The following is a 23,163-nucleotide window of genomic DNA, read 5'->3' as shown; positions in this document are numbered from 1 at the left end:
TAATAGAATTAAATTGGAAAGTTATTTAAAATTGTACGTTCTGTCTGAATCATAAAAAAAAATGTTGGTGTTTATTATCCCTTTAATGCGATTGTGTGATTCAATGATGGGATCAGGTCAGTGTATATGACACTAGGCACGCCCTCCTTGCCACAATCCCATTTAGGAGGCAGGTATGGCTTCAGGACAGTCCTAACTGCCCTAAAGCCCAGCACAGTTATGACGTTCTAATGGCGGGAAAGGGTTACTACTCTATCCCAGCAGTGTTTGCAACAGTTTTACTGCTATAAAAATTGTTGCAAACATTGCTGCACTAAAGACACAGGAACAGGAATATAGTACAAAAAAGCAAACTTGATCAATTGAAAAGTGGTATAAAATTATTTTTTCTATGTAAACCATAAACATTTAATTTGAACCTCACTATCCCTTATGCTCTTGCAATGAATAAGTGACAGATGGGACCTTGATCCCACATATGAATATGAAAATCAAGGAAATTTACTCTTACACAGCAGCTGTACGGCTTAGAAAATATTTTGTGCATCACTATATCAATCCAGAAATAGATGTGAAAACACTTGTTGCAGTTTATCACACTGGTAGAAACAGATTTTGAAGTTTGATAATAAGCAGGAGACCCGTTTGGCTTGTACATTCTCCTACAAATACAGATGTACTTGTCTAGATAAACTGTCAGATATACACTTCTACTCTAAAACGTTACAGGACATTTAGGAACCAGGCAGACTATAGAGGAGTCTCAGACGTCATTGAATGACTTCATATATAAATATAGGTAGATTTTTTGTTGTTGTATTTATTGTATTTTTTAAATTATCACTTGGTAGTAACATTTTATGAGTCATTGCTCCTGAAACAAAGGGCCAGGAAATACTTTTTTTTTTTTTTTTTTTTTTAAACTAGGAAATAGAAATGCAGAGAAATATTTTATAAGCATACAGGTAGCCCTCAGTTTACGTCGGGGTTAGGTTCCAGGAGGAATGGTTGTAAATCGAAACCATTATAACTTGAAAACCAGTTTATAATGTAAGTCAATGGGAAGTGAGGGGGTTAGGTTCCAGGCCCCTCTCAAAATTGTCATAAGTAACACCTAATACATTATTTTTAAAGCTTTGGAATGAAGACTTTAAATGCTAAACAGCATTATAAACCTAATATAGATTGTATCATCATCAAACTAAGTTTAATAAACAAAAACGTTTTTTACTTGCATTTTTCTGCAATCAGTTCTCTGCATTGTTAGCATGTTAGATAATATTGGGTCTGCACCTATTCTATGCATTTCAATCTGCAGTGATTAAGCAGTTAGGCACCCTCACCTCAAGCTGCTGGACAGGAAGATAATAGGGAAGTGGCTGCTAAAACTTGTTGCTCGATAGGTCTGATCTGTGTACACAGATCAATTTCAGGCTGTTAAGTTGCATAACTTTTCTGCAAAACAAGCAGACAGCTACTGGCTATTTTAATTAGTGCACTTTACTTTCCAAAGCTTTCCAATAGCAGTCACATGACTGAAAAAAAAAGGTTGTTATTCTGAAACGGCGCAAAATGAACCGGCGTAAACCGAGGGCCACCTGTAATTATCTATTATCCAGCGACAGTTGTTCAAAACTAATTTTCTGGAACAGGGCTCAAAAATGCAAGTCCTAAGCTACTAGCCATGACAAAATGTTGCTCACCACTTACCCACACCACATCCACTACTTCACCCTCTATTTGCATGTGTTAAGCCATTGTGAAACATTGTGATAGTTTTTATTTTATACCATAACAAATTAAATAATGCTACATACAGTAATAAATTAGCAAAAAATAAGTTCATAGCAGTTAGAAACAACTAGAGGTTGGAAAGAAAAAGGAAGTTGTTGAACATAGAAAGTGCAGAGAGCCGACAGTCATGGAAGGTCATAGCAGACCTGGAGAATTTTTTTTTATTAATCATCTCTCCCTTCTCTCTCTTAAAGTGAAGGTCAATTTCAGGCCAATGGACTATTGACATCTATTGATTAACATATCAGCATTCTAGTTGCTAACTTTATATTTGTCTTTACATTTTATAAAAAAATATATATTATAATACTCTCCGTTTGCAGTCCGACTCCTCCCCTCAACCACTTCCTTATTCTTCAGTAGTGTGTCAAAAAGCTTGTGCACAATATTACCAACAAACTGCGCATTCGTATGTGCAGCCGAATCGCGCATGCGTCAAATGCGATCAAATAGTTTGAGAGTTATTGACAAATTATAAGTTCAAATATTCAGTGCAGGGCATATTCCATATCGGCAAACATGATTACAGCAGAGTTATCAAAAGATTGCTGTAACTTACTTGTAGCGCGTTCGGAGTAACAATATGTAGCCAATTAACAAGCAGGAAGCGGAATACGCATGTGCGTCTCATGAACGAGCATGACAAATGTATGACACTATTGAGGGACTAACGCATGCGCATAACTTAGTGATGACATTGCAAAAAAAGGGGCTGAACACCCCGGGGGGGAAACTGACATTGGAGAGTTGAATCTTACATTGCTGTCAATCAATGTAACGAAGATGGACGAAGAAAGTGTAGCGGGGGTATGAATAGAAGGTAAAATATTGACTGTAGGAGTCAAAATTATGAATGAACATCAACATCATTTCTAATCAGCTGCAGATTGGCGTGAGCGAGTCACCTGGACTTGACCTTCACTTTATCGTTCTCGACTCCCTTCTCTCTTAAATCTCTTTTTACCCTCTCGCTTCTCTCAGGCCATATTTTCTTTTTACACTCTTTTCTTTCCCTTTCTCATATCTCTTCACTTTTTTTCTCCATTCTCTCTTAACCCTACCTCCTCCACTTTCACTTTTCCTCTTCAATCTCTCTCTGCCCAGTTTACCCTCTCAGAAGTAACAGATTAGAGTCCCAAGACATCTATGGGTGCCCTAACTTCCCCTCGCTGGCTGCCACCAACAGCACCTAAAATGTATCTTAAAGGGACATTCAATCAAAATTAAACTTTCAATATTCCGATAGAGCATGCCATTTTAAACAACTTTCCAATTTACTTCCATTAACAAAATGTGCACAGTATTTTTATATTTAAACTTTGAGTCACCAGCTACTACTGAGCATGTGCAAGAATAAGTGTGTATGCATTTCGCATTTGTGATTGGCTGATGGCACATGTATACATTTGTGATTGGCTGATGGCTGTCATATGGTACAGGGGGAGTGGAAAAAGACAACTTAAAATTGTCAGAAAAAAAAAAATCTACTCATTTGAAGTTAAGAATAAGTGCTATTGCATTGTCTTGTTATCTTGCATTTAGGGACTTAGAAACAGACAGAATTTAGAGATTTAAATGTTATAAAGTGTATAAATATAACAATGTTGGTTGTGCAAAGCTGGGGAATGAGTAGTAAAGGCGTTATCTATCTTTTTAAACAATAACAATTTTTTAATTGACTGTCCCTTTAATAAAGATGGATCCTTTCTAGGTCTTTGCACCTGTGATATACAAGTCCTACTTTTATTGGGTTACTATATATGTGTATAATAAATATAAAGTGCTATGTGTTTAAACCCTGAAAAGAGGTTAAAGGGACAGTCTACCATAGAATTGTTATTGTTTAAAAGATAGATAGTCCCTTTATTACCCATTCCCCGGTGTTGCATAACCAACAGTTATATTACTATATGTTTTACCTCTGTGATTACCTTGTATCAAAGAACCATCTTCCAGCCCCCTGATCACATGACTGTGACTGTTTATTATCTATTGTCTTAAATTTAGCATTGTTTTGTGCTAGATCTTAAATAACCCCCTGTGCCTGAACACAGTGTTATCTATATAGCCCACGTGTACTTTCTGTCTGTGTTGAAAAGAGATTTAAAAAGCCTGTGATAAGAGGCAGCCCTCAAAGGCTTAGAAATTAGCATATGAGCCTACCTGTGTTTAGTTTAAACTAAGAATACCAAGAGAAAAAAGCAAATTTGATGATAAAAGTACATTGGAAAGTCAATTAAAATTAAAAGTCCTATCTGAATAATGAAAGTTTAATTTATACTTGACTGTCCCTTTAAAGTGACGGTAAAGTTTGCAACTTATAAAAGCATGTCATTCATGTTAAACAATGCATTTTCCATGGAAAAGCAATAATATTTTTAAAACATACGTAGAAATCTTCCGTTTTAATATCCCTCCATGTAAAACTATTTTTGTTCTCGTTTTAACAGGTGGTGCCACCCATCCTAAGTATGTCTATTGAAGCAAGCTCTCCAAACAATAAGGCAAAACAATGTCACAAGAAGTAAATAGTGAATCGCTATAATATAGCCATTTCCCTGTTTATATGACAGATATTAGATCTCGTTCATAATAACAGCCTGAGAGTGTGCTCTTCAATACATACATAGGATGTAAGAAAAGGAAAAAAAAAAAAATGTTTTAAACACAGAGACAGACTGGGGATATTAACCCTTTGAGTGCTAAGCAGATTTTAAGGGTTTTTTTTTAAAAAAAAACAAACTTTTTTTTCAGATCCCCAAGACATATATTGGAAGTGATATGCGATTACCTTTAAACAGTAGGTCTTGGGGGTCTGTAGCTGCTTAGATGCCCGAGATACAGGCTTCTAAGCAGCATGCCCCCTTTTTATTGTATTTTGTTAATAAAGTTGCACAATGAAGTCATTGCGCGTGACGTCACCATGCAAAATGTGAAGCCCCGGTGATGCCTGTCACTATACAGGCCCGATCGCCGGAGTAGGAGCCCCCAGATCTCCCTTAAGGTGGGAGAGTGCTAGCGACGACTGAGCCACCGTCAGCATCGGAGTGGGAAACTGCAACAGCTCAGAGCCGTCATTAGCACTGAAAGGATATTTTTAACCCCTTCACGACCTTATGACTTTCTATGCCGTCCTAACGCACTAAGCTTTAAAGCCCTAAGGACGGCATAGAACGTCATCACCATTTGACTGCACTAAAGCCAAAAGGCGCTTCCTGAATGGGATTGTGGGCTGGAGGGTGTAACTAGCGCTAGTCACTCCCGCCTGACACAATCCCATCATTGAAATCACATGATCATATAAATGATCACGTGACTTCGGTTTTTACTTATTTGTTTACATTGGAACTTTGTAGCCGACAAATAAGTCCGGGAGGGAAGAAGTTAAAGTTTTTAAAAATATTGTTTTTCACCAGAAAAATAATTATATAGATTACCATGATTTATTACATACTTTTATAAGATGCAACGTAAAAGTTCACACTTTCTCATCACTTTAAACACATAGGGGCCAATTTATCAAGTGTCTGGCGGACATGATCCACTGTAGCGATCATGTCCGCCAGATATCAATAAATGCCGAATCATTGCACAAGCAGGGGGTGTTAATCATCCCGATCGTATAAGATCGGGCACATTGATGTCCGCAGAGGCAGCGGACGAGTTAAGGAGCCACGGCCTTAAGACCGCTGTTTCTTAACTCCGGATTCTGGCGACCCTGAAGGCTCGAGCAGAAACAGGGGTATTTGGCCCCATTCGGGACATGATAAATCGGCCCCAAAGTTTTAAGTATTGCTCAGGAGTTGCAGAGAACTGCTGGTCCCTAGAAGAACAAGCCACAGACCCAATCAGCAGTCTTCGTCCCATGACCCAGCTACGCAATTGCTGCTTTTAAACACTGTAGTATACAAAAAATAAAAACAGCTATGATCACATTTTAATATCTAATCGCTTAAAAAGGGACAGTAAACAACTTAAGATTCATATATAAAATGTTTATTTGTGCATACTGAACAACTTAATATTTTTTTGCCCCCTTTTCATGTAATTCAGCTTGTAAAATAGAGCAATTTCTAATTCTCAGAACTTAAAACGCTCCCTGCCGACTTATCCGGGTTATAACTCTGCAACATATCTATCTCTAATTTCCTTTAACATAACAGTGGCTAATTTTATTGTCTGCAGACTAAAGCCCAGACTGACTCATTCAAATAAAACAAATGGCTGTGGAGTTTAGCGATTGAAAAATAATTGCAGTAAAAAGGTTGTTAATTTGTATTAAGAACATTAAGACTTGGCAGATATGTTATTCTGTAGCAACACAACAGAAATGTTTTGTATTAAGGTTTTTACTGTCCCATTAAATGTGCACTATGGTTTATATTAAAGAGATATAAAGGTCAAATCTGAACAGCACAAAATGTAAGGTGCATGAAGTCCAATTGGCTAATCAGTTAAAAAAATAGATATAGGGAGTATATACAGACACCCAACAGGATAACGTGAGGGGAAAATATTCTGAAGCAAAACTAGAAAAGGGATACTTTTTTTTTTTTTTTAAACAAATGAAAATTTTGGAATTAAAACAAGAACATTTTTTTTTTATGGGCTAGAGGCAAATCTGCTTAACCCCTTAATGACAGAGGACGTGCAGGGTACGTCCTCAAAAAAAAAAAAAAGGCAGTTAACGCCTGAGGACGTACCCTGCACGTCCTTGGTGTGGAAAGCAGCTGGAAGCGATCCTGCTCGCTTCCAGCTGCTTTCCGGTTATTGCAGTGATGCCTCGATATGGAGGCATCCTGCAATAACCTTACATGGCCATCCGATGCAGAGAGAGCCACTCTGTGGCCCTCTCTGCACCGGACATCGATGGCCGATATCGTTGGTGGGTGGGAGCCGACTTGGGAGGCGGGTGGGCGGCCATCGGTGTGCTGTGTTAAGTCACGGGGGGTGGGATCGGACGCGCGCGTTGCAAGGAGGGAGACGGGCGGGGAGCGTGCAGGGGGCGGGAGCGGGTGGGAACCGCTACACTACGGAAACATTTTTAAGTAATAAGTGGCCTAATCTTGTTTGTGCAAAAGCACAAAAAGAGATCGTGGAGGGGTGGGGGGGTTGGTTTTGTGTGGGGGGAAGCTACACTACAGAAATGCTTACAAAATTAAAAATAAAAACATTTTTCTTCTAAACTGGGTACTGGCAGACAGCTGCCAGTACCCAAGATGGCGCCCATCAAGTTAGAGTGGGAGGGTTATAGAGCTGTTTGGGGGGATCAGTGAGGTTGGGGGCTAAGGGAGGATCGTACACAGCAGCATATGTAAATATGCTTTTTTTTTTAAAAACTAAAAAAAAAATATAGCTTTTATTTTAGTACTGGCAGACTTTCTGCCAGTACTTAAGATGGCGGGACAATTGTGGGGTGGGGGAGGGAAGAGAGCTGTTTGGGAGGGATCAGGGGGTCTGATGTTTCAGGTGGGAGGCTGAGCTCTACACTAAATCTAATATTAACCCTGCAAGCTACCTAATTAACCCCTTCAATGCTAGCCATAATACACGTGTGATGCGCAGCGGCATTTAGCGGCCTTCTAAATACCAAAAAGCAACGCCAAAGCCATATATGTTTGCTATTTCTGAACAAAGGGGATCCCAGAGAGGCATTTACAACCATTTGTGCCATAACTGCACAAGCTGTTTCACATTTGGCGGTGAAATGGTGGCATGAAATATACCAAAATGGGCCTAGATCAATACTTGGGGTTGTTTACTACACTAAAGCTAAAATTACCCCAAAAAGCTCCCTACATGCTCCCTAATTAACCCCTTCACTGCTGGGCATAATACACGTGTGGTGCGCAGTGGCATTTAGTGGCATTCTAATTACCAAAAGCAACACCAAAGCCATATATGTCTGCTATTTCTGAACAAAGGGGATCCCAGAGAAGAATTTACAACCATTTGTGCCATAATTGAACAAGCTGTTTGTAAATAATTTCAGTGAGAAACCTAAAGTTTGTGAAAAAATTTGAGAAAAAGTGAACTTTTTTTTTTTATTTGATTGCATTTGGCAGTGAAATGGTGGCATGAAATATACCAAAATGGGCCTAGATCAATACTTTGGGATGTCTACTAAAAAAAAAAATATATACATGTCAAGGGATATTCAGGGATTCCTGACAGATATCAGTGTTCTAATGTAACTAGCGCTAATTTTGAAAAAAAAAAATGGTTTGGAAATAGCAAAGTGCTACTTGTATTTATGGCCCTATAACTTGCAAAAAAAGCAAAGATCATGTAAACATTGGGTATTTCTAAACTCAGGACAAAATTTAGCATGGGTGTTTTTTGGTGGTTGTAGATGTGTAACAGATTTTGGGGGTCAAAGTTAGAAAAAGTGTTTTTTTTTTCAATTTTTCCTCATATTTTATAATTTTTTTTATAGTAAATTATATGATATGATGAAAATAATGGTATCTTTAGAAAGTCCATTTAATGGCGAGAAAAACGGTATATAATATGTGTGGGTACAGTAAAGGAGTAAGAGGAAAATTACAGCTAAACACAAACACCGCAAAAATGTAAAAATAGCCTTGGTCCCAAACGGACAGAAAATGGAAAAGTGCTGTGGTCATTAAGGGGTTAAAGGGACACTGAACCCAAATTTTTTCTTTTGTAATTCAGAAAGAGCATGCAATTTTAAGCAACTTTCTAATTTACTCCTATTATCAATTTTTTTTCTTCGTTCTCTTGCTATCATTATTTGAAAAAGAAGGCATCTAAGCTTTTTTTTTGTTTCAGTACTCTGGACAGCACTTTTTTATTGGTGGATGAATTTATCCACCAATCAGCATGGACAACCCAGGTTGTTCACCAAAAATGGGCCGGCATCTAAACTTACATTCTTGCATTTCAAATAAAGATACCAAGAGAATGAAGAAAATTTGATAATAGGAGTAAATTAGAAAGTTGCTTAAATTTCATGCTCAATCTGAATGACAAAAGACATTTTTTGGGTACAGTGTCCCTTTAATTTCGAACAAGACTGATTAATTATAAAAAGAGAAAGAATAAGGCAATATTAAAGGAACAGTCTACACCTTAGTCATCTTAAAGTCTTACCTTAGATTAAGCTGCAAATAGCCTCCTGCACCTTTTCTATATCATGCAGCAGGAACAGTAAAAAAGTAATTTTAAAATTAATTATTGTTTGACCACTTTGAAATGGCTGCCAAGCTCCGCCCACTGATGACATCACAACCTGGGCTGCATATGGCATCCAATCACGAAAGGCTCACTAGTTTGCTTCAACTGACTGTCAATGCTATTCAGCAGAGTACCTAGGTGCAGCCCAGATCATGATGTCATCAGTAGGCTGAGCTTGGCAGACAAGTGGCCAGAAACAATATTCCTTTTAAAATAACTACTGTTTCTGCTGCATGTTTCAGGAAGGGGTGCAGGAGTCTATTTGCAGCTTAATCTAAGGTAAGACTTTAAGATGACTAAGGTGTAGACTGTCCCTTTAAGAGAGATGGTATAAGATATACATCAGCAGAAGATATAAGAAAGATATTTAACGAAACAGATATTGACAGCAGATAAGAGTCATAAGCCCAGCAAGTCTTACACAAGTATCTACTCAGTAGGGGACGTCAACCTTACATAGGGCAAATCATGTTAACTTTAGCATTATAAGCAGATGACCTATTTATATCTTAAAACAAGAAAGAGTCCAAGTTTTTTTTATAAATAATTAAAATATTTAGTGCTTGCTCTGGATATAGAATTAACAAAAGTCGGGAATGTTTTGGCTGTACAAAACTAAGAATAGGTCTCAAAGAACCCCTTTTCGAATAGTTAAAGAAATCAATTATCTGGGAATTAAAGTTGCATGTAACCCAGCAGAATGGTAATAATTTTTTTACAAAAGTGTAAATTGAAAATCCACAAATGGCTCCTATTACCCCTCTCATTGTCTGCTAAAATTACATTAAAGTGAAATTCAATTCATATGAATCAGTGCCCGGTTTTTAATAATCCTATTAAAAACAAGGGCACTTTAATTCATCAAAATTTACATTTCACTTGTTTTCTTCACATACTTACCTTTAAATCTTCACAGCCGCTCCAGCGATTGCCCAGGTCGTCGGAAGCCTCTTCATATGTCAGAAATGACGAATCTGGCTTCATCCAATCACGGCTTCCCCCCTAGGGGAAATCAAGGCCTGAGGCAACGCCGTGTTTGGAGGAAGCCGGATTTGTCATTTTGGACCTGCGAAGAGGGCTTGCCACGGGCGGAGAAAACGCTGCAGCGGCTGTCAGGATTAAAAAGATAAGTATTTGAAGAAAACAAGTGAAATGTCAATTTTGATGAATTAAAGTGCCCTTGTTTTTAATAGGATTATTAAAAACCAGGCACTGATTCATCTAAATTGACATTCACTTTAATTTTCCTGTTCCCGCAATTATTATATTTAATGCAGAATCTTCCTTTATTCATCAAGGAATAAGAGAACTCAATTCTCTATATTTAAAAAAAAAAAAAAAGAAGAAGATTGTGGAAAGCTTGCTTTCCCTAATATTAAATATTATAACAATAGCCAGAAAGTAGAGGGCACTGCAAGATTAAAGAATTCCCCACGCAATAAAGGTATGCAGTGACCAAGAGCACAAAACGCGTCTGCGAGTGACTCAGTCCACACAACCCATTTGATTTTATTGTGTGCTGGTTAAACTCTTATGCTTTTAATCTGAAGCAACACATTTTTGGATTTTACCTTTTTTTGCGTGGGGAATTGTTTGATGTTGCAGTGAGCTCTACTTTCTTTCTGCCGTTTGAATTATTCAACGTGTGGAGCAGACACGCTTTGAGCAGCACTGACACCTTTTCCTCCACTATGACCAATCTCCATTGTGCCGGGTTAAGAGCTGGGGAAGGTCAGTTTCCTACTGAAATGAATCTTAAGAACACATTATCAGACTTTCTCCCCATTGTTGGGAATCCAATTTTACCCCAGGATTATGTAAAAGGTATTTCCCGATTATGGGAAGAAAAGGAGCTTATTTAGATATTTAGATCAAATTGCAATGTTAAAAGGGAAAGTAAAGTCCAAATTAAACTTTCATGATGCAGATAGGGAATGTGATTTTAAACAACTTCCCAATTTACTGTTATCATCAAATTTGCTTGGTTTTCTGGGTATTCTTAGCTGAAAGCTAAACTTGAGTAGGTTCATATGCTAATTTCTAAGTCCTTGAAGGCCACCTCTTATCTGAATGCACTAAGTTTTTTTTACAGCTAGGAGGGGGTTAGTTCATGTGTTTCATACCAATAACATTGTGCTCACATGAAGTTATTTAAGAGTCAGCACTAATTGCCTGAAATGCAAGTCTGTCAAAAGATCTGAGATAAGGAGGCAGTCAGCAGAAGCTTAGATACAAGGTAATTAGAGGTCAAAATTGTATTTCTATAACCTTGTTGGTTATGCAAAACTGGGGAATAGTAAATAAAGGGTTTATCTATCTGTTTAAAAACAATAATATTGTTGGTGTTTACTATCCCTTTAAATCGTTTGATGTAATAAAGAGAATTTTCTATTCCACATCATCACTTCTTTGGTTATCTACAACCGAGAGACTATTATAGGGAAGTTATAAGTGAAGCATTTACAAGATTGTAAACTTGGAATAACAGAGAAAGTAAATTTTTGGATCAACAAACAACTAGGGAGAAAATTGTTTTTTCCATAAAAATATTAATTTTCTTAGTTGGATATGATTCTGTAAAAGAAAAGGGGGGGAGAAACCAAGTATTTTAGTATCTCGGAACCTAGTTTTCTTAACTTGGAAGAAAAGTAGACCACCTAGTATTAAAGAATATGTGCAAAAAAAAAGTATATCCAATTTAATCTTGAATTGGTTCATTTAGAAAAGAAAAAAGGAACAAATTCTGTTTAACAAATAGTTAAAGGTCATTCAGGATGTAACCCTCTCTCTACAATGTCAAATGATATATCCAATTTAAATTAAAATTGCCAATTTTTGTAAATGCAAAAGACTGGTTCTCTTCCAAATCAGTGGTTATACCAATAGTTGGAGGTCAATTTGAACTAGATTTGTATGGAGAAGACTAGTAAGACATTCTGGAGAAGTCCTTTTTTCCCCCCTTTTGTTGTTTGGAACAATGGGAAATATGGAAATTATCTTGTTAATAAAAGTGGTATTGTAAGTCCCAGTGGAATAACAAATATGTGATGTTAAAATGATTAATATATATATATCTGAAACAAATGTACAATTTATGTTGAACTCATGGAATTCTGAGATATGGATTATATATGTACTCTCCACTATTGTGCTCTTTTTTGTTTGTAAAATGAAAAGGATTTGTCTAAATAAAAATATTCAAAAAGAAATGTAGATGTTTTGTCACTAAAAGAATGATATTTTGCAAGTGAACATATACAATACCCATTAATTATGTTTACTGCCACTTTAATTTACTATATGGTATTGCTTAGAAATTAAAATGGACCCAAAACCTGCATGAATATTCAGTGACCAGTGACATACATTGGGGTAGATTTATTTAGCACTGCGGAATCTGTTGGCGCTCTACAAATACCTGTTTACCCTTTGAGTGCTAAGCACTTTCCTAGCTGTTTAAAGGGTTTTTTTTATTATTTTTTTTCCAGATCTTACACTGTTGGAAAGGTTAGGTGATTTCCTTTCCAACAGTGGGTTTTGGGGGTCTGTAGCTGCTTAGATGCCCGAGATACAGGCATCGCTAGTTTTTTTATTTTTTTATTTAAAATTCAAATTTTTTTTTTTTTTAAATAATATTTTACTTACTGAGCGTTATCGCTCCTTGCTCCGCCCCCAGGATTACTTCCTGATCTGTGTATGAGTTGTAGTAGAGAGCGGAACACCCGCTCTCTACGTCATTATATAAGAAATATTGATCATCAACTATTCACTTTGCGCATGCGTTAATTGCTTAATACATGTTTTCGGACGATCAGTCTGAGATCTAACATGTAGCGCTTGCGCATAGCCAACGAGGGGCGTGTTAGTGTGTTTTACAGTCGCCAACTGGCCAGGATTCTGATTGCAAGTTGAAAACACATGATTTTTCAAATCTATGGCGGCGATTGTACAGGTGGAGGAACGGAGCTGAAATGGAAGCATCTAAAAAGTAAATATTTACAAATACTGACAGTTTTCGGCGTTTTGGTGAATGAAAGTGCTTTTTTTTTTGTTATCTATACTATCGCATGTTGAAGTTTGCAATAGTTTACCATCACTTTAAAGGGCCATAATAACCAAATGTTGAAACACTTGAAAGTGATGCAGCATAGCTGTAAAAAGTGGACTAGAAAATATCACCTGAACATCTCTATGTAAAAAAGAAAGATATTTTACCTCAAAAGTTTCTCAGTAGCCACATCCCATTGTAAAGGACTTCTAAGCAGCAAATCTGTATGCCTGTCCCGGAACAGCTAAGGGAGTGAGCATCCATGCACACATCTTATTTCCCTATTCAGCTTAAGGAAGTTTACTATGAAATCTCATGAGAGTTAAGTGTAATCTAATGAGATCACAGTAAAAGAATGCATGACCTTAACACTGCTGATGCTGATTGGCTGCAGTTCATTTCTTCATTTTTATATTTTTTTACCTGCAACTGAGCAGCAGTTGAGTATAACTTTTTACACAGAACTTACTCTGTTGAGCTGAGGTAATTGTGAGGTAAAATATCTTCCTTTTTTACATAGAGATGCTCAGATGATATTTTCCTGTCAGCTTTTTACAGTTATGCTGCATCAGTTTCAAGTGATTTAGCATATAAGCATTATGTCCCTTTAAGTTAAGAAGCAGCAGTCGTAAGACCGCTGATCCTTAACTCATCCACCACCTCTGAGGCAGCATACAGCAATGTGCAGGGGGAGGCATTGCACAAGCATTTCACCAGGCATTTATCGATGTCGGACGGACATGATCCGCTACAACGGATTATGTCCTTCCGACACTTTATAAATCTACCACACTGTATCCACACAAAGACAAAAGAAGAAAAAAAAAAATATTAATCACATGAGTTAAAGGGATAAGTCTAGTCAAAATTTCATAATTCAGATATAGCAGCATTTTAAGCAACTTTCTAATTTACTCCTATTTTTTTCTTCATTCTCTTGGTATTTTTATTTGAAAGTAAGCTTAGGAGACAGCCCATTTTTGGTTCAGTGCACATAGATAGATAGATAGATAGATAGATAGATAGATAGATAGATAGATATATATCAGCTACCTGGGTGCAAATATATTACCAACAAAAACCTCAAACAGATGCACTCACAGGAATTTTGGATGAATAAAGTGTCATGTATTGACATTTCAGGGACTAAACATGTTTGCTGTACTTATACAAAGCTCATTTGTTAATAATAAAAACGCCTAATGGTAGACAGTCTACAAGCAAAAAAAACTAACTTTTTTTTTCTTATTTTAGCACAAAAACATAAGATACAATTAGCTAATATTAAAACTGTTCAATGTTTACTGCACAAATCATAATTAAATAAATGTATGTAAAGTTTGGCAAAAATGTTGAGGTTGTGTTACAATATTAGTAATACACTGCCCCCTATCTGTCTACTTTATAATGCCACCCAGCTGGCACAATTTTCTGTAGAGATCACTGTACCTAATCAGTATATTATCCAAGAGCTTTACAAATTAAGAAATCAGCCACATATTGTATTTTTTTGTATAATACTATTTCCTAAAAACAATAGGATTGAGAGCAGGATTCTAGAAGCTGCCAATCATCACTTCTGCCATAACTATCTTTGGGTCAGACTTTTAAAACCCATTTATCTTCTGTTCACATCTGTCTCACACTTGCTGTTTTATCACCAGTCTCTAACCCACTTTGGGGTTTTTCCACTGTTGGGCTAGTCCAACCAAGATGCATAAAAATCAATTGGCTGCATTGTAATAACAACCTCTATTCACCAGATTATGCAATATTTGTGTCTGACCAATAGGGATATCTGGCATCCCTCTGCTCTATATATTAGGTGCAGGGCACGAAAATCATGTTATAATAAGCTATTTGGCATCCATCCTAGACTACCTCTCCCTATTCACATCACAGGGTATTCACCCACGTGTCTCACTGATGCAGCTGACAGCTGCAGTTTAGAAAGAGCCTGTCTTTTCTCTACATGTTGCTTATTGTACTCTTCTTTGGGATAATTGTGCTTGCACAAGTAATGGTTTGTCCTCCTAAAAGCATGGTGCATCTCTAATAGACACATGCAAATATATATTGGTTCTTCAGTTAATATAAGTATAAAATGTATATGTGGCTTCTTTTTAAAGAGGTTGGTATCTTGGGTATCCTCATGCCACCTGTTAATTGGGAACATTTCTCTGTACCTCTCATTTACTAATATCCTACTATGTGTCTCACTTCTTTATGCAGCTCCTCTGTCTGTTTTACACTTATCCTCTCTCTATTTTGTTTTTCTTTTTATCCCATCTGTTTTACACTCCCTCTCATATCTCTTGTATTAACAAGAACTATAATTTCCCCTGTCACACCCCCTTCTGTGTCTTACCCACGCTAACAACCCCTTTTGTCGTCTCTCATCCCCTCTGTGTCTGTCTATTTAACCCTCTATGTCTTCCTTCATCTATAACACTTCTCATGTGCCTTGTTATCCCCCCTTTGTGTCGTCTCACTTTCTGTATAACTGGTTTTCTATGCTCGTCACATCGTTTCTTTCCCCTTATCTCTATGTCTTTCATCTTCCCTCTTTTTTTTGGATCTCCATCTCACACACTCCCTCTCTTTGTGTCTCTCACGCTCCCTGTCTTACCTCCTCTTTTTGTGTGTCTATCTCCCTCTCTCTGTCTCTCTTACCCCCTCTCAGTGTCTCTCTCCCCTCAGTCTCCGGGCTCCTCTCTGTCTCTTGCGCGCACCCTCGGCCGTTGCTCGGTAACCGCTCAGGAAAGAGCACGCGCTCAGCGCAAGGCACCGGAATACAGAGACACGGGCACGCGCGCTACCGGCGAAGCAGCCAATCAGCTACAAGCTAATGTCGCGCACTCGCGCGGAGCTCCCAGCATTATCGCGCCGCATTGCCAAAGGTAGCCACGTTTGAAATTGGCATGGTCTTAAAATAGAGGCTTTTATGGCAGATGTCTGGAGATTTCGGGAGCAGCAACAGATATTTCGCCACAGCCTTCAATTCAAAACATCGCACAGGGCTCTGAAACATACTCTGTTTCAGGAAACACAAACTCACCTCTCACCAACCCTTAATAAAGATGGCGGCGCTCTCTCCACACGTGTTTGAAAAAACTCTCATTGTGAATAAAAAAGTAACAGTGAGAATCACACCCCCCAAACTCTTGGTAACTCCCAAAACTGAATGGCAGACTCACCAATAAAAGGCGAGTACCCCAAGGCTAGATCAATTAATTTATAAACGAACTGGCACAACAGGGAACCGATTCATTTAAGAGCAGTCACCCCAAACTGGAGAGTGGAACGTAAATAAATTAGAATACAGTGACACCCATAAACTAAATGACTATGTAATCTTAAAATGGATCATGCCGTTCGCAAAATTGGAGAGCAGGAGAAATGTACATGAGGGTAGGAACTTAACTGGACATTTAAGTGCAAATAAACTTTTGTGATTCAGTTTGAGTAGCAGTTTTAAGACTCTTTCACTATTTACTTCCATTATCAATTTTTTATAATCACAATTTCTGGGGAACAAGGTCCTACTGAGCCTGTGCACATAGGGTATACATATACTAGTCTGTGATTGGCTGATGTCTGTCACATGAGACAGGGGGCTGGAAAATGGGAGGGAAAAAATAATTTGTCAGAAAAACAAAAACAAATTATGCTTATTTGAAATTCGGAGTAAGCTTTATTGCATTGTCTTTTTATCATGCACTTGTTCAAGGGACAGTATACAACAATTTTAATATAACTGCATGTAATAGACATTGCTATAAAGAAGACTGTGCACAGATAGTTATCTAACAATCCAGTATAAAACCTTTTAAAAACTTATTTAGAAGCTCCAAGTTTAACACTGTTGATGAGATTAGCTGGAACACCCAGTGAAAGGGACTGGAAGCAGATCCCCGCCACCTTCCCTGCATTTGAAAAGACAGATTAGACAAACAGTGGTCTGTAAATGTGTGTATACATCTGACATTTTTGGGCTTGGTTAGGAGTCTAAAAATCAGCATAAAGTTATTAAAAAATGAGCAAAAATAATGGATTATCTAGAAAACATTTATGCAAAAAAAAAAATCTAGTGTACAATGTTCCTTTAATTATGTAATTATACTGCATTGAGTGGTCCTTTACAGATAGTTTACCCTAAACAGGAAAGAAAAAAATATTCCTAAGATTTATAGCTAAATACATCCAATATGTAGAGCAGGGGTGTTTCTATTCTGGTGAGCAAGGGCACCCCCTAACCTACAATAAAGTAGGTACAGCCCCACACTAATGAATAAAGGAATCCCAATGTCACCCAAACCAAAAGCAGGGGGAAGGGATTACAATTTGTTAGTGTTCCTAAACTCTGTGGCATAGCAAAAAAAAAAAATGCTCTTTGAGAATTTTTAATATTTTTTTCACTGTGGTCCAAAGGCAGTAGAGACCAGAGATAGCACAGACAGAGGGGGACAATTATTTAAATGAGTTGTGTCATTTAAAGGGACACTAAACCCAAAAGTTTTCTTTCATGATTCAGATAGAGAATACCATTTTAAACAACATTCCAATTTGCTTCTATTATCTAATTTGCTTCATTCTTTAGATATCCTTTGCTGAAGAAATAGCAATGCACATTGGTGTCATTTTCATGTGATTGGCTAATCACATGAAGCATCAATAGGCAGCCACCAATTAGCAGCTACTGAGCCTATCTAGATATGCTTTTCAGCATAGGATATCAAGAGAATGACGCAAAATAGATAACAGAAGTAAATTAGAAAGTTGTTTAAAATGTCATGATCTTTCTAAATCATGAAAGAAAAAAATTCGTTTTCATGTCCCTTTAATGCTACATTCCATAGACCATTGTTTCTCAACCACGGTCCCCAAGTAACCCCCAACAGTCCAGGTTTTCATTATAGCTGAACTAGAGCACAGGAAAAATAATCAGCTGATAGGTGGGAGCAGGTTAGGAACCATGGTTACTGATCACCTGATTTTTTTCACTTGTGCTCTAGTCCAGCTATAATGAAAACCTGGCCTGTTGGATGTACTACTTGAGGACCGCAGTTAAGAAACATTGCCATAGATGTCATCACTGACAGCAAACATTCTGAATTTTAGTTACATATGTATATTAATGTGTATACTATGAACTAGTTTTGCCAGCACAAAAATACTGGACATCTGTTGGTGGCTCTACCTTACCGCCAACTCATGATTCCACAACTTACATTTTTCATAACTGAGCAGTAATTTTACCCCTTGGGTGCCAGTAGCAGTGGTGGGCTGGGTAGGGTGGCAATTACCTCACAGGCTACTCTTGGTGATGGAATCAGGGCAAGTGCAGAAGATGAAGTGCCCAACAGTTTATTTTATTAGTACGCTGTGTGTGTGTGTATATATATATATGTATCAGCAAGTGTATAAAAACATGCATACATATATAAAGTGTGCAGTAGATATATTCTCACCATGGTGTCTTCTTCTACTTTGCCCCTGATAGAACTTTGCCTGACCAGCCCAGTGCCTGTACCCCCAGAGAAACCCTGGTTACTATAACTGTAGGCTGCCCTGCATGAATGCTGTCAAAGTAGCAACATGATAACTAATTATCCATTGCCAATTTCTTTTTATTTAAATACAATATGGCATTTTAAAAGGGGTGGTTTATATACCTGGGCCAATTGGTTGTATTAGCCCCTGGGACAAAAGTTGTGAGTCCTCCCCTAATTACAAATCAATCATTTTACCTCTTTGGCTGCTAGTTACGTGTAAACAGAAGCTATTTGCCCCCCTCGACTTCCACTCATTTCTTTCTGCTCCATATTAGTAATGCATATAGGTAATAGGTATATGATGCCTTTTATATTTAGCTAACACTCAGGAACTTTAAAAAAAATAGACATTCAGTGTCCAGTATTTTTGTTAATATTTTGCTGGACTTTCTAGTTGAATACTGGACACCTGGTAACCCTACTATGAACACATCACTCCTGGTTTTAAGTTTTCTTAGGAATTAGGAGGTTGTCTGCTCTTACACAAGCTGTGTATTATAAATAAAAGATACACAGGCTAAGTTTCCAGAAATAGATCAAAACATATATATAACTGTTACAGAAGCATTAGTTATTTTGTTGTGAAGAAACTTATTTCCCAGCAGCAATGCCTGAACCAGCCAAGCCAGCGCCTAAGAAGGGCTCCAAGAAAACTGTAACAAGTATCATTTCATAAAGGGTTAACTCTGTTCAGTTTTGAGAAAACTATTTTCTGAGGCAGGTTTCCTAGCATATTGTGTACTGTAATTAAGTTTGTGATAAGCATTCACTGCTAGGTGATAAGAAGGACTCAATTGTTTTCTTGTGTGTACTTGTTATCTGCGGTGGCCTGTCCAAGGGCTTTGTCTAAATGTGTGATGGGGGATTTTATGCTTCCCCCCCTGGGAGTGCCCTGTGTGCATGTAACCTAAATAAAAAGCAGGCTGGGCATCCCAGTCCTCAGTTCTTGGTTGTCCCTCAATCGCAGCGTTGACTCGTTTTTGTGGGCAGAAGGGTATCCTAGCTGTACTACAGCTAAGGGGGATTATTCTACATTTGCGAGACTCATATAGAATACTATGGAAAGCAGTTTCTCCCCTCTTCAGCAATAGGAATCCAGGCTACTAAGCGGTCCATCTCTCAGCGAGACTAAGGGTAACCGTAACATTTGGCGGCAGCGGTGGGATTTTTCCTGGATTTCCTAGGAGAGGTACAGAACGGATGGAGAGCGCTTACGAAAAATTGAAGCGTACAACCCTAAAGGATTTACTTGAAAGCAGAGGGGGGTACGCCAGCAACCGGCCGAGGAGAGAGCTGATCGCAGAATTGACCGAACGGGATCAGAGCTTCACAATGGCGGAAACACCGACCACGATTAGTGACGAAAAAACCAGGATTGTTCGGGAGAGGCTCTCACTGTACGGGCCGAACCCCTCCATGGAATTGGTACAGCAGTTGATGGCGGAAGCGGACAAGGATATACGAGAGACTCGAGCCCACGAACTCAACCTAGCGAACGCACACCGCAATGCTGAAGCCCCGCAGGTAATCATCCCTGTCGAAAATGCTGGGAGGCCCAAGATACCCTATGCGGCATTTCGACCCTTCCTAGAGAGCGAGACAGGGATTGATGAATATTTGGTGGACTTCGAAAGGCAATGTGCCCTGCACCAGATTCCCAACAGGGAGTGGCCCACGATATTGTCTGGGAAACTATCCGGGCGAGCCCTGGAAGCCTTTCGTACTCTGGGTGCTGAGGAAGTGACACAGTATGAGCTAGTTAAGGAGACACTGTTGCGACGGTACGCAGTAACTCCGGACGCGTATCGCCGACAGTTTCGGGGCACGAAAAAGAAGCCTAACGATACCCATATGGAATGGGCGCACCGAATGCGGAGAGCGGCAAATCACTGGATGAGCGGAAGTAAAGCGGTGACTGGTGAGGAAATTTTACAATTGTTTCTCTTAGAACATTTTTATAATGGCATGGAACAGCAAGGGAAGGAATGGCTGCGAGACAGGCGACCTTCTACCTTAGAAGAAGCAGCCAAATTGGCCGATGAACATTATGACTCCCGTCTTCACGAACCCAGAGAGGTTTACCGTGCACCCCCTCGTGCTGAATTTCGAGCCCCGGTGCCCGCAGGGCCCGCCCGACACTCAGGACCACCCAATAACAGCTCTGAGCGTCCCAGACCGACTTGCCACCGATGCAAGCAACCAGGGCATTTCATGGCTAGCTGCCCCCTTAATACGCACCAGACACCCAGGAATTACAATTACCCCTCTGGGGCATATCGTCCGGCCCGGACCCTCTGTGTTAACCAAGAGGCCCCTATGGAGGAATATTTGGGGCCGCTTCACGAGGCGGACCCTGTATATGCTGCCTCAGATAACCGCCAGCACCATCGGCAGAAGGTATGGCTCGAGGGGCGATCTACCGAGGGATTGAGAGACACAGGGGCTACTATCACGCTGGTACAGAGTCATTTGGTGCCGGAGCACAAGCGATCTGGACAGACTGTGGCCGTTAGAGTGGCGGGGGGGGATGTGTACAAAATTCCAACAGCTAAAGTGCATCTTGATTGGGGAGCGGGAAAGGGGGCTGTGAACGTGGGCATAATGGATAATTTACCTGCCGAAGTACTACTGGGCAATGATTTGGGCCCCATGACTTCTGCCTATGCTCCAGTATGCAACAACGAGGCGGACCCAGTGACTACACGGGCCCAAGCCCGGACGGAGCGAGAACTCTCACCAGTGCGGGAGACACAGGTAAGACCTACCCCGACATTGCCTGACATGTTAGGCCCCATACCCTGGGACACCCCAGATGCTTTCGAGACAGAGTCTAAGACTGACCCGACCTTACAAAAGTACCGGGAACAAGCAGAGACCGGAGGGGGCGGGGCAGATAATGAAACATTCTTATGGGAAAAAGGGAAACTATACCGCTGGACAGAGAAAAGGGGACAGCGTAGGCGACAGCTGGTAGTGCCCCACAAATACCGTCAAGAAATCCTCAAGATAGGCCATGACATCCCCTTAGCAGGCCACCTAGCTGTAACCCGTACCCTACACCGCATTACTCACACGTTCTTTTGGCCAGGGGTACACGCCGACGTTAGAACTTACTGTAACACCTGCGATGTGTGTCAACGAGTAGGAAGGCGAGGCGATCACCCTAAAGCCCATCTAGTAAATATGCCCATTGTAGAGGAACCCTTCAGCCGGGTTGCTATTGACCTAGTGGGACCACTGGCTACCCCTAGTCCCTCCGGTAAGCGCTACATTCTTACCGTAGTGGACTACGCTACCAGGTACCCAGAGGCTGTCGCCCTATCCAACATACAAGCGGATACGGTAGCGAATGCACTAGTACAGGTGTTCTCCCGGGTAGGATTTCCAAAAGAAATCCTATCCGACCGAGGCACCCAATTTACGGCTGAATTGACCCAACAACTCTGGCAGGTTTGCAAAATTAAGTCCCTCCTGAGCTCCCCATACCACCCCCAGACGAACGGGCTGTGTGAGAGGTTCAATGGGACCCTCAAGCAAATGCTCAAGACGTTCACTCAGGAATACCGAGACTGGGAACGCTTCCTGCCGCACCTCCTTTTTGCTTATCGGGAGGTGCCCCAGGAAACGACAGGGTTCTCTCCCTTCGAGTTGCTCTACGGAAGAAAGGTACGGGGACCCCTAAACCTGATCCGGGAGCACTGGGAGGGAGAGATGGAGACTGACGGTGTCCCCATTGTGCCATACGTGCTGGAACTCAGGGACCGAATGGAGCAATTAGCCAAATCCGTGCGGGCTAATCTCCAGTCGGCCCAGAGAAGACAGAAAGTATGGTACGATCGGGGGGCCCGAAAGAGAATCTTTACCATAGGACAAAAGGTGTTAGTACTTAAGCCGGTGAAGACAGACAAATTGCAGGCGTCCTGGCAGGGCCCCTACCAGATCGTAGAGAAAAGGGGAGACACCACTTATGTGATAGCTAGCTGCCACGACAACAATCTTAGAAAGACATTCCATGTAAACATGCTCAAGGAATATTTTGAGCGACCAGAGAACGTGACGGCCATATGTTGTTCCCCTCAGGAAGGCCCCGACAGTCTACCCATTCCAGACCTATTAGAAAAGAGTCTCCCCACAGGTATAGTGGCTCAGGTTCAGATAGGAGACCGACTTAGCCCCACTGAAAGGGAGCAGCTCAACCAACTCCTACAGTCCAAACACCTCACCTTCTCCCCGAAGCCAGGGTACACTACTTTAACCACCCACCAGGTAGATACTCCGGGACAAGCTCCCTTGCGCCAGGCTCCGTACCGAATCCCCGAAGCAGTTAGGATAGGAATGAAGAAGGAGATCGATGAGATGCTCCAACTCGGGGTAATTGAGCCCTCCGATAGTCCCTGGGCCTCCCCAGTTGTCTTGGTGCCCAAGAAAGATGGGACCACCCGGTTCTGCGTAGACTATCGGAGGCTCAATGAAAAGACCGTGACGGACGCTTACCCTATGCCCAGGGTAGACGAGCTACTCGATCGTATAGCCAGGGGAAATTACCTGACCACTATTGACCTCTGCAAA

At 40.0% G+C, this 23,163-nt stretch overlaps 1 protein-coding gene across 1 annotated transcript in view; it reads right to left on the bottom strand.

The window, feature by feature from the left end:
* The window catches only part of UBA1 (ubiquitin like modifier activating enzyme 1), a 96,709-nt gene extending 80,855 nt beyond the window's left edge, over positions 1–15,854 (bottom strand). The window contains exon 1 of the mRNA XM_053695824.1: positions 15,713–15,854. The gene's annotated coding sequence lies outside the window, so the exon portion shown is untranslated. The remainder of the gene's footprint in view (positions 1–15,712) is intronic.
* Positions 15,855–23,163: the final 7,309 nt, after the last annotated feature.

This window comes from Bombina bombina, chromosome 12 (genome assembly GCF_027579735.1).
Source record: "Bombina bombina isolate aBomBom1 chromosome 12, aBomBom1.pri, whole genome shotgun sequence".
NCBI classification, from domain to species: Eukaryota; Metazoa; Chordata; class Amphibia; order Anura; family Bombinatoridae; genus Bombina; species Bombina bombina.
The sequence above is the reverse complement of the archived record's forward strand: the minus strand, read 5'-3'. Positions and strand labels throughout refer to the sequence as shown.